Source organism: Lampris incognitus, chromosome 5 (genome assembly GCF_029633865.1).
Source record: "Lampris incognitus isolate fLamInc1 chromosome 5, fLamInc1.hap2, whole genome shotgun sequence".
NCBI classification, from domain to species: domain Eukaryota; kingdom Metazoa; phylum Chordata; class Actinopteri; order Lampriformes; family Lampridae; genus Lampris; species Lampris incognitus.
Window position 1 is genome coordinate 12,563,895 of NC_079215.1, and position 10,265 is coordinate 12,574,159.

Here is a 10,265-nt window from a genome sequence, read left to right on the forward strand (position 1 = left end):
TGCACTACACACAGAAACAACAGACCAAGCTCGTTTGGGCCACTGTCAACGCTGAAGTGCGTGGTTATGACGTCACACAACGTCAGCCTAGCCAAGGCAGTTTCTCGTCACCTGCTGGCATGACCAGGGCAGCTTTCCTTAGAGTCACATCAAAATTCTGTTACTTCACAATTGTTTCTGAATAAAAAAGGTGTAAATTTTCTTATCAGTCCTGCTATTTATTGTGAACTTTTTTTCATACTACCAAAAAGTGATATCGAGCCATTCACGCATCCCTACTTCACGCAGCTATGTTTCTCAAACATGCAAATTTCAATGAGTCAAACGTTTTGCCTCTTAAATGGAGAATCGGTCCATCATCAGCATAACAGCCCAATATTGACTCTTTGCAGAACAACAAACCAAAACTGTGAGAGAGAATCTGGGTTTATGTTGACATTGTTGACCCATGCCATCCTTTGAGGGAAAAGATGGTGACTGAACACCCAGCCTTCATGTACCATATAGATGCTTTAGGGAATACATTGTCCTCCTAACGTCAGACTAGGTAGGCTATAATGTCCTGTTTCATGGACAATCAAAACCAAACTTGCAGGACACTCCACTCACAGCCAAGTCATATGTAACCTCAAGCTTTGAACACCACCAACATCTGGCATGTGCACAGATGTGCACGCTCACTCTCTCTCTCAAGCACATGCACACACACACACTCATGCTAACACACACGTACACATATTTGGGTATCCAAAAACAGGGCTATGTCTCAATTTTCCTGCAACCCCATCTAATTACTTTGTTAATGACAGCAGCCAGCTGGAAACAGAGAAGGCATTTCTGTATGGGATATTTCTGAGCTGACATTTCATCAATAATCCAGGAGTTACCTTATAAGATAAGGAAGATTTGTGTGTGTGTGTGTGTGTGTGTGTGTGTGGTATAGAAAGGAAGGTGAGACAGAGAGGGAGCCCTGGTGTGTGTATGCAAGTCTATGAACCAGCGTACGTGGAAGTCCAGATGTGACTTTTATCCTTCCTGTTGGCTGCTCTTGGCCTTCATCACCTCTGACCTAGCTGCTCCTTGTCTCCCTTACCAGACCCTCACTACCGTGCACTTAAAGACTCACAAGGGGCCAATTTCAACGCTATCGCTCAGAAGTCCGCTCCCTTTGATGGCAGAGGGGATTTTGTACCGGTTTACCCCACTAATCCCCTCTCCAGAAAAAAAGGATATACTCCAGGGGCACTATATCTAAAAGGAAGGAAGCAGTAAGAGGTTAAAGGTCAAGTTTGAAGGAGAAAATGAGGATACCATCTACAATCTGTCATGACATTCTTGCTCGTCGACCAGTGGATGTGGTCCTTAACTTAGCTGCTTCCGGTTCTGAAAAGTAATAAATAAGAAGTCTGGTGTCAGTATGTATGATTCGTGATGCAACAGCACAAACAAAGAACCATACTTTCAGAGAACTCTATATTTATGTTCTCTCACCCTTTTTCGGGTGGTGTGTGTCTTCCTCAAGTTTGAGTCTTCTACCAGAGGCCTGGGAGTTTGAGGGTTCTGCACAATATCTTAGCTGTTCCTAGGACCACACTCTTCTGGACAGAGACCTCAGATGTTGTCCCTGGAATCTGTTGGAGCCACTCTCCCAGTTTAGGGGTCACAGCCCCTAGTCCTCCTATTACCACTGGGACTACTGTGGATTTCACCTTCCACATCCGATCTAGTTCTTCCTTCAGCCCTTGGTATTTCTCTAGCTTCTTATGCTCACCTGGGAGTTTGAGGGTTCTGCACAATATTTTAGCTGTTCCTAGGACCACACTCTTCTGGCCAGAGACATCAGATGTTGTTCCTGGAATCTGTTGGAGCCACTCTCCAAGTTTAGGGGTCACAGCCCCAAGTGCTCCTATTACCACTGGGACTACTGTGGATTTCACCTTCCACATCTGATCTAGTTCTTCCTCCAGCCCTTGGTATTTCTCTAGCTTCTTATGCTCTTTCTTCCTGATGCTGCCATCGCTCAGGATTGCTACATCGTCCACTACTGCTGTCTTCTGATCCTTGTCGACCACCACAGTGTCTGGTTGGTTAGCCAGCACCTGCTTGTCAGCCTGGAACTTGAAGTCCCACAGGATCTTAGCTCTGCCATTCTCAACCACCTTTGGCAGTGTCTCCCGTTTGGACTTGGGGACTTCCAGTCTGTATTCATTAATGATGTTCCTGTACACTATCCCAGCCACTTGATTATGCATTTTAGTGTACACTTTCCCAGCTTGCATCTTATACCCTGTAGACTGTGTCGGGGGCATCTTTGCACAGGCTGCATCTTGGGTCTGGTGTGGTAGACCTCTGCCTCAACCGATCGGGTGCTGAATGCCTGTTCTTGTACTGCTATCGCAGCTCAATAGGTAAAAATTCAGACTTTCCCGTTAGGGACTGTAATATTTGCTAGTAATATTTGATTTGCTAATGTCCCTTACGGCTTTCCGTAGCGCCACAACAAAGTCACGTGATGTACGTAACAACGTCAGTCGGAATCCGGTCGATGAATAAACACCCAGCACGAGAGAAGTCGTCCTTGCTTTATTAATGTTATAAGTTAACATAGCCAGAGGGCACAGATCATTACATGGTGTCAGAGTAGCGGAGTTTAAATACCCAATATGGATTCGTACGGCGTTCCAGCTCCACGGATGGACTGGGAATCGGCGAACTTACCTGAAGCATGGAGACGATTTCGACAAACAACGGAGCTAATGTTCACGGGCCCCCTGCGCGGGAAGAATGAAGAGGAGAAATGCAGCTACCTCCTGCTCTGGATAGGGGAAAAAGGGCGCGATGTGCACAACACTTGGACACTCAGCGGAGAACAAGCCAAGAAGCTAGAAACGTACTACGATAAGTACACTGAGTACATCACCCCCAAAGCAAACCCGATTTATGCCAGATATAAATTTCATGAAAAGATGCAGGGAGAGAGTGAATCCTTCGAACGATTTGTAACTGAGCTAAAGCTCCTAGTCAAAGACTGTGGCTACCCAAATGCCGACGAGATGGTCAGGGACCGCATCGTGTTTGCCACCAACTCACCCAGAGTGAGAGAAAAGCTACTTAGCCAGGGAGCTGAGCTAACGCTAGAAAAGGCCATAGATGTAGCCCGCTCACACGAGCTAGCAAAGCAACAGCTAACGTTTATGGGCCAGGGCAGCACACATGAAACGGTGCACGCAATAGGCAGAAAGACTTACAAACCGAACGCACCCAAAGCAGCTAACGCTAACTTCAGACAAAGGGACGTTAGCACCGCCGCTAGGGCGTGTAGCTATTGTGGAGGGCTACACGGCGCTAAAGCCACTTGCCCAGCTAAGGGTAAACAATGCATTAAATGCAAGAAGCTCAATCATTTTGCTAAAGTATGCAAGTCTAGCTCCCAGGGACAGACAAAGTACTACCGCGGCACAGTACATGCCGTCGGAGAGAACCCAGAAGAGTGCACCACTGACAGAGAACAGGAAGAACTGTACTTCGACAACATTACAGTGGAGAGCACCGCTGTGGGAGAACAGACAGAGCTGTACATAGACTGCATCTCAATAGAGAACAACGGAAAAAGCAACGAGCAGGCTTACGTAGAGGTTGGAATTGGCACACCTCCACAGAAGGTAAAGTTTAAACTAGACACTGGGGCACAGGCCAATACTATTCCCACCAACCTGTTCCAGGCGCTGTTCAAAAATGTGACACTGAAACCAGCAATACACAGACTCACTGAATATGGAGGAGGCGCGCTGAGCGTGAAAGGCACATGCAAACTCAAATGTAAGTACAGAGACAATGCAATTATGCTGGACTTTTACGTCATTGACACAAACGCCCCACCAGTCATGGCAATGAAAACATGCCGTGACCTAAACTTGGTAAAAATAGTGATGGCTGTGAGCGAGGAAAACAATGTCACATCACAGAGCATAATGGATGAGTATGCAGATGTTTTCCAAGGAATAGGAGAGTTCCCAGGCGAGTGCACCTTCCGCGTCACACCAGATGCAACGCCGGTCGTCTGCCCGCCACGCAGAATCCCCATCGCCCTACGCAGCAAACTGAGGGACGAGCTTGACAGCATGGAGAAAGGCGGCATAATCTGTAAGGTAACAGAACCCACAGAATGGGTGAACGCACTCGTCATTGTTGAGAAGCCAAAGACAGGCAAACTTAGAGTGTGTTTAGACCCCAGAGCTCTTAACAAAGTGATACAACGACCTCACTACCCCCTCCCCACGCTGGAGGACGCCACCACAAAGCTTGCTGGAGCTGAGTACTTTAGCGTGTTAGACGCGCGGTCAGGCTATTGGGCCATCAAACTGAGCACTGAATCCTCAATGTTGACGACATTTAACACAGTGTTTGGCAGGTATCGTTTCCTCAGACTGCCATTCGGAATCGTGTCCGCTCAAGACGAGTTCCAGAGACGCGTGGATGAAACATATGAAGGATTGGACGGTGTGACGGCCATAGTGGACGATATACTAGTGTTCGGCAAGACTAAAGAGGAACATGACCAGCGTCTCAGAGCGATGCTGAAGCGCACAAGGGAGCGAGGGGTGAGGCTCAACCCCGACAAGTGTCACATATGCGTGTCCGAGGTAAGCTACTTCGGCCACACGCTCTCACACGAAGGCATCAAACCAGACCCACACAAGGTGAAGGCGGTCAAGGACATGCAACCCCCACAGAACAAAGCAGAGCTGGAGACAGTCCTCGGCATGATCAACTACCTCGCCAGATTTGCTCCACACCTCTCACAGATAAACTCACCCCTCAGACAGCTTCTGAAACAGGACAGTGAGTTTGTGTGGGATGCAGTCCACGACAAGGCGTTCCAAGAGATGAAGAATCTCATTACACAGCACCCAGGTCCAGTACTCTCATATTTCGACCCGCAGAAAGAGCTGCGACTCCAAGTGGATGCATCCAAAAGTGGCCTTGGGGCTGTCATGCTCCAAGATGGCAAACCAATTGCCTATGCGTCCAAGTCACTCAACAGCACTGAAGAAAACTACGCACAGATAGAGAAGGAGCTCTACGCTGTGGTCTTCGGCTGCAAGAGGTTCCACGAGTACATGTATGGACGAAAAGTGATTGTGGAGTCAGACCACAAGCCTCTGGAGGCAATACTAAAAAAGCCACTGGCAGCAGCACCACCCCGGCTGCAACGGATGATCCTGGCGCTCCAAAAATACGACATCCAAATCATCCACCGCCCCGGTAAGGACATACCGGTGGCCGACACACTGTCACGCAAGTCAATAGAACACCACGACAGTGACCTACAGGAAGGGATGGAGGCCCAAGTGCACACAGTCCTCAGCAACATCCCTGTGAGCGACACAAGACTCACAGAAATCAAGCAGGAAACAGCGCAAGATCCACAGCTCACCGCACTCAGACGAGCCACACTCACTGGCTGGCCAGACACAAAGAAAAAGTGCCCGCCCAGCATCCAGGAATACTGGAACCACAGAGCAGAAATCTCAGAAATGGACGGTATCCTGTTCAAAGGTGAGAGAATCATTGTCCCCCAAAAGCTTCGCAAGGACATGATACAGCGCATCCATGCCAGCCACCTTGGCGTGGAAAAAAGCAAATGCCGAGCAAGAGACTTACTGTTCTGGCCTGGCATGGGGAAACAGATCGAGGATGCGGTAGCAGACTGCAGCATATGCCAAGAACGGCGCAGCGCAAATGCAAAGGAACCAATGAGGTCACACGCCATACCCGAGCGGCCGTGGCAAGTGATAGGCACAGACCTATTCACATGGAACTCACAGGACTTCATAGTCACTGTGGACTACTACTCCAGATTCTTCGAGCTAGAAAGACTTTACAGCTGCACCTCATCTGCCGTCATCATGAAGCTGAAAGCAGCAATGGCTCGACACGGAATCCCCGAGACTATCATCAGCGACAACGGTCCGTGCTACAGCTCTGGTGAGTTCCGCAACTTCTCACAGACATGGGGTTTCTCACACACCACCACAAGCCCCCACTACCCACAGAGCAACGGCCTCTCCGAGAAGACTGTCCAGACAGCCAAACGCATCCTGGACAAAGCCAAAGCTGAGAACAAAGACCCCTACATGAGCTTACTGGAGTATCGCAACACACCGGTGGACAACCTGAAATCACCGGCACAGCTACTGATGAGTCGGAGGCTGCGGTCCATTCTCCCATCAACAGCAAAACACCTGCAGCCACAGATCGCCAGTCAGGAGGATGTTCACAAAAGGAGAGAGGTATGTCAACAGCGCCAGCAGGCATACTACAACCGAACAGCCAAACCTCTGCCCCACCTGCCCGCAGGCACACCAATCCGCTTCCGGCAGGAGGATGGATCCTGGAGACCTGCAACTGTGGAAAGACCAGCGAACACAGACAGGAGCTACCACATCCAAACCAAAGAAGGTCAGATCTACCGACGCAACCGTCAACACCTGCGACAAAGCAGAGTGAACACTCACACTACACACACACACACTTCACAGCAGACTGTTACCAGCGCTAACAACAACACACAAGCCCATCAGCAAGAGCATGCTGAACCTCCAGACACGAACAATCAGCGACAACCAGACACACAGCCTGGTTACACCACGAGGTCAGGTCGCACGATCAAACCAAGACAAATCCTTGACTTATGAATGTTAAAAAAAGAGAGAACTTTACACCAACCTGTACTATACCTGCTATGTTTTGAAAAGAAATATTTACAGCGTTCACTTACCTTGTGTACCTACCTGCTGTTTGCAGTTACCAGTAATGAAATGAAAAAAAAAAGAAGATGAAAAGTTATTACGGCGTCACATTTAGACAGTGAAGGAAATGTTTTACACTACTTTGTTGCAGTCCAGTTATATAAGAGTTCCACTTTCATATTCTTTCTTATTAAGATTGTATTCGCTTATAAACATGCTCAACGTGGTCTGTATCTCTGCAGAGAAAGCAGCACTTTTCAGAAAAAGGGAGATGTAATATTTGCTAGTAATATTTGATTTGCTAATGTCCCTTACGGCTTTCCGTAGCGCCACAACAAAGTCACGTGATGTACGTAACAACGTCAGTCGGAATCCGGTCGATGAATAAACACCCAGCACGAGAGAAGTCGTCCTTGCTTTATTAATGTTATAAGTTAACATAGCCAGAGGGCACAGATCATTACAGGGACCAGGGTTCAAACTACAGTTGGGATGAGTCAATGGCTTAGACTCCTAATGCTATACAAGCCAACTGCCTCAGACATGAGTGAGAGTAACATGAATAGAGTCACAACGGCTCAGACGTCGCCCGGGGTAACAAGGTCTGGGCAAGGACTGAGAACCTGGAACTGATGGGTATATATATACCCGATCCTTTATTCTATCTACTTTGGGTTTGGGGTAGGTTGGGTTGAGGGGATGTGCTTCTATTTTCCCCTCCAGAGCAAATTTGCTTTACATACTTTATGGTCGATAAGTAAAAATCGCAGACACAATCTTACATATCCAGTCCATTTGTCAACTACAAGTGGTAACAGATTTACTCATGCTGTGATAACGGATTTGTGTGTGTAATTCCCCTTCTCCGTGTCCCGGTTGCAAGTTTCCGATTCCAAAGGAATGGTTAAGAAATTCGGTTCCTAAAAATAAATTTCACTCGCGCTACAATTGGTTTCCGTTTCCGTAGTGGCGGCATGCAGCTTCCGTAGTTTCCGCCTCCGCAAGTTAAATGTGCGCCAACTTGGTACAGAGCGAGCGGCGGAAGATGTGGCTTTGAAGGGTCGGCACAGCGCAACGCCCGCGGCAAAATGATCTCGTGCAAGGGAGGACGCACAACAAATATGGCCGGATACCGTCGCCTCCACGGTGTACAGGTTAACCAGTGCAGCGTGTTTGACCCGTTGCGCCGGTCTCCGTCTGCAGCCTCGGCGTCCTCTTCAGCCACCCTGAGCAAGCAGCAAGCAGCACCGCGTCGCAGTTGGGTAGGTGACCATTAATAACGTTTGTCTTATTCGCAACAGCGAGACAGCAAATAACTTATACACGAGCTAATTGCTATGAACGCTCGCGTGAGAAGGCAGATATGCTAATTTTTCTAAACAGGAGCTGATTATAATTTAAGGAGTTTAATGCCTGGTAGTCCGGACCAGGGTGTGACTGTCTCTTTATTTCGTCATCTTCATGTATGAAGACAGTTGTTGTAAATTTAAATATAAGAATGAGACATTCACGTGAATGATCCGTTCGTAAAACAGAATAGCGTGTATAAAGTTTTTTTTAATACTGTAACATATACGAATAAGTGGACACGTTGGCCCTTGGCTAACGGGTCGGACCCTTTAGTCGACTGGTTAACGTTGTCGCTCGTGGTGCGGGAGAGCCGGGTTCGCGTCCCGGCTGCAGCGGTTCCCGGACTGCCCCCCGGATGCGCTACACTGGTGTCAGAAGTGGGATGGTGAGACCGTGAGGTCATTGGAAGCGCATGCGCCCAGAGGCGTGAGGGAGTGGATATGCTGAAAAGAGAGGGGTAATGTAACGTGCACGGATAAGTAGGCACATTAGCCCTTAGCAAACAGGCTGGACTGGTTAACGTTGTCGCCCGCGGTGCGGGAGGCTAGGGTTCGCGTCCCGGCTGCGGCGTTCCCGGTCCCCCCCCCCCCCCCCAATACATTTTTCTTCTGGGAAATAAGCATGTGACCTGTAACCGAGAATCGTTAAGAACCGGCATCAGAATGGTTAAAATCCAAACGATGCCCAACCCTCCTGTGTCTATAGTAATCACTTTTCTGTGGACAATACTAATGGGGATACCCAACCCAACACGCCATGTCTGCATGTATATTCATGTAGTACACACACACACACACACACACACACACACACACACACACACACACACACACACACACACACACACACACACACACACACACACACACACACACACACACACACACACAGAATGCTCGACTGCTGGATTGGCACAGGAGTAAAAATCAAACTGATACGAGGCGGTTGGAGGAGAGCACGCATCATGTCGCTGGGCATCAAGTTACCGTCTGAAGAGAAGCGTCACACGATGCAATCTATCCTCAATCTCCGAGGCTTTAGAGCAGTGGTTCTCAACCTTTTTGGGGTCCTGGACCCCCTGCGTATTTTTGATCTACCCCGAGGACCCCTCCACCTGATCTTGGGGGAGGGGGGTTGCAATTTGATAGAAACAGTAGAAACTGCATTTTAAATTGCATTATAGCATTTATTCACTCTTTGGGGCAAAGATAAGAGCTTTCAGTTGTAACTTAGATATAGTTAACAAAACAGAATTCTTATGCAGTAACTTTCAGATATATGTAACAAAACAGAATATGTATTCAGTAACTTTCAGATATATGTAACAAAACAGAATATGTATTCAGTAACTTTCAGATATATGTAACAAAACAGAATATGTATTCAGTAACTTCCAGATATACGTAACAACAGAATTTTTATGCAGTAACTTTTAACAATGCAAACGGGAGCGAGATCTCTTATTAAAATACAATAAATTACACTTGTGAAACAGATGTAATTAGAGAAAAAAGTCCTGTTACCCTTTATAGTTTAGGTAGATAAAGGTCTCAGTCACATTTGAGTAAAATAATCCTATTTCTATAAATGTCATAGGATCTTTTTTTTTTTTTAAAAATTCCACTGACCCCTTGCAATTACACCACGGACCACTAGGGGTCCGCGGACCCCCGGTTGAGAAACACTGCTTTAGAGGACACCAGGTCAGAGAAAAAGTGTGGCGTGAAAAAAATAACACTGCAGCTTTGGTATTGAAAAGGGTGAACTCGGATTAAAGGAAAAACTCCCTTCTGAAGCAGAGAGAACTCGTTCTCCTCCACGGATCGTTGACAGTTAGTAAATATTCAACGGAGAGCTCTCTTTCAAAGACAATGCAGAGCTGAAGACTCGAGACGCTCCCAGGAGCTGCGCTAGAGAACATCCGTTCAGTTCTCTAATGTCAGATATACATCTTTATGATGTCATCAGAAAGACTCTCAGCTGCAGGGTTTATGTTCAAGAAACAAGGCATTCTCTATAAATTGGCCTGTTTTTTAAGAGAAGCGTTGTTTTGTTTTTTTGTCATATCAAATACAAGTTCGTCATACGAAAAAGCAAATTCTCCACTTTATACATATATATATATATATATAAAATATATATAAATTTCTTATTATTATTTCA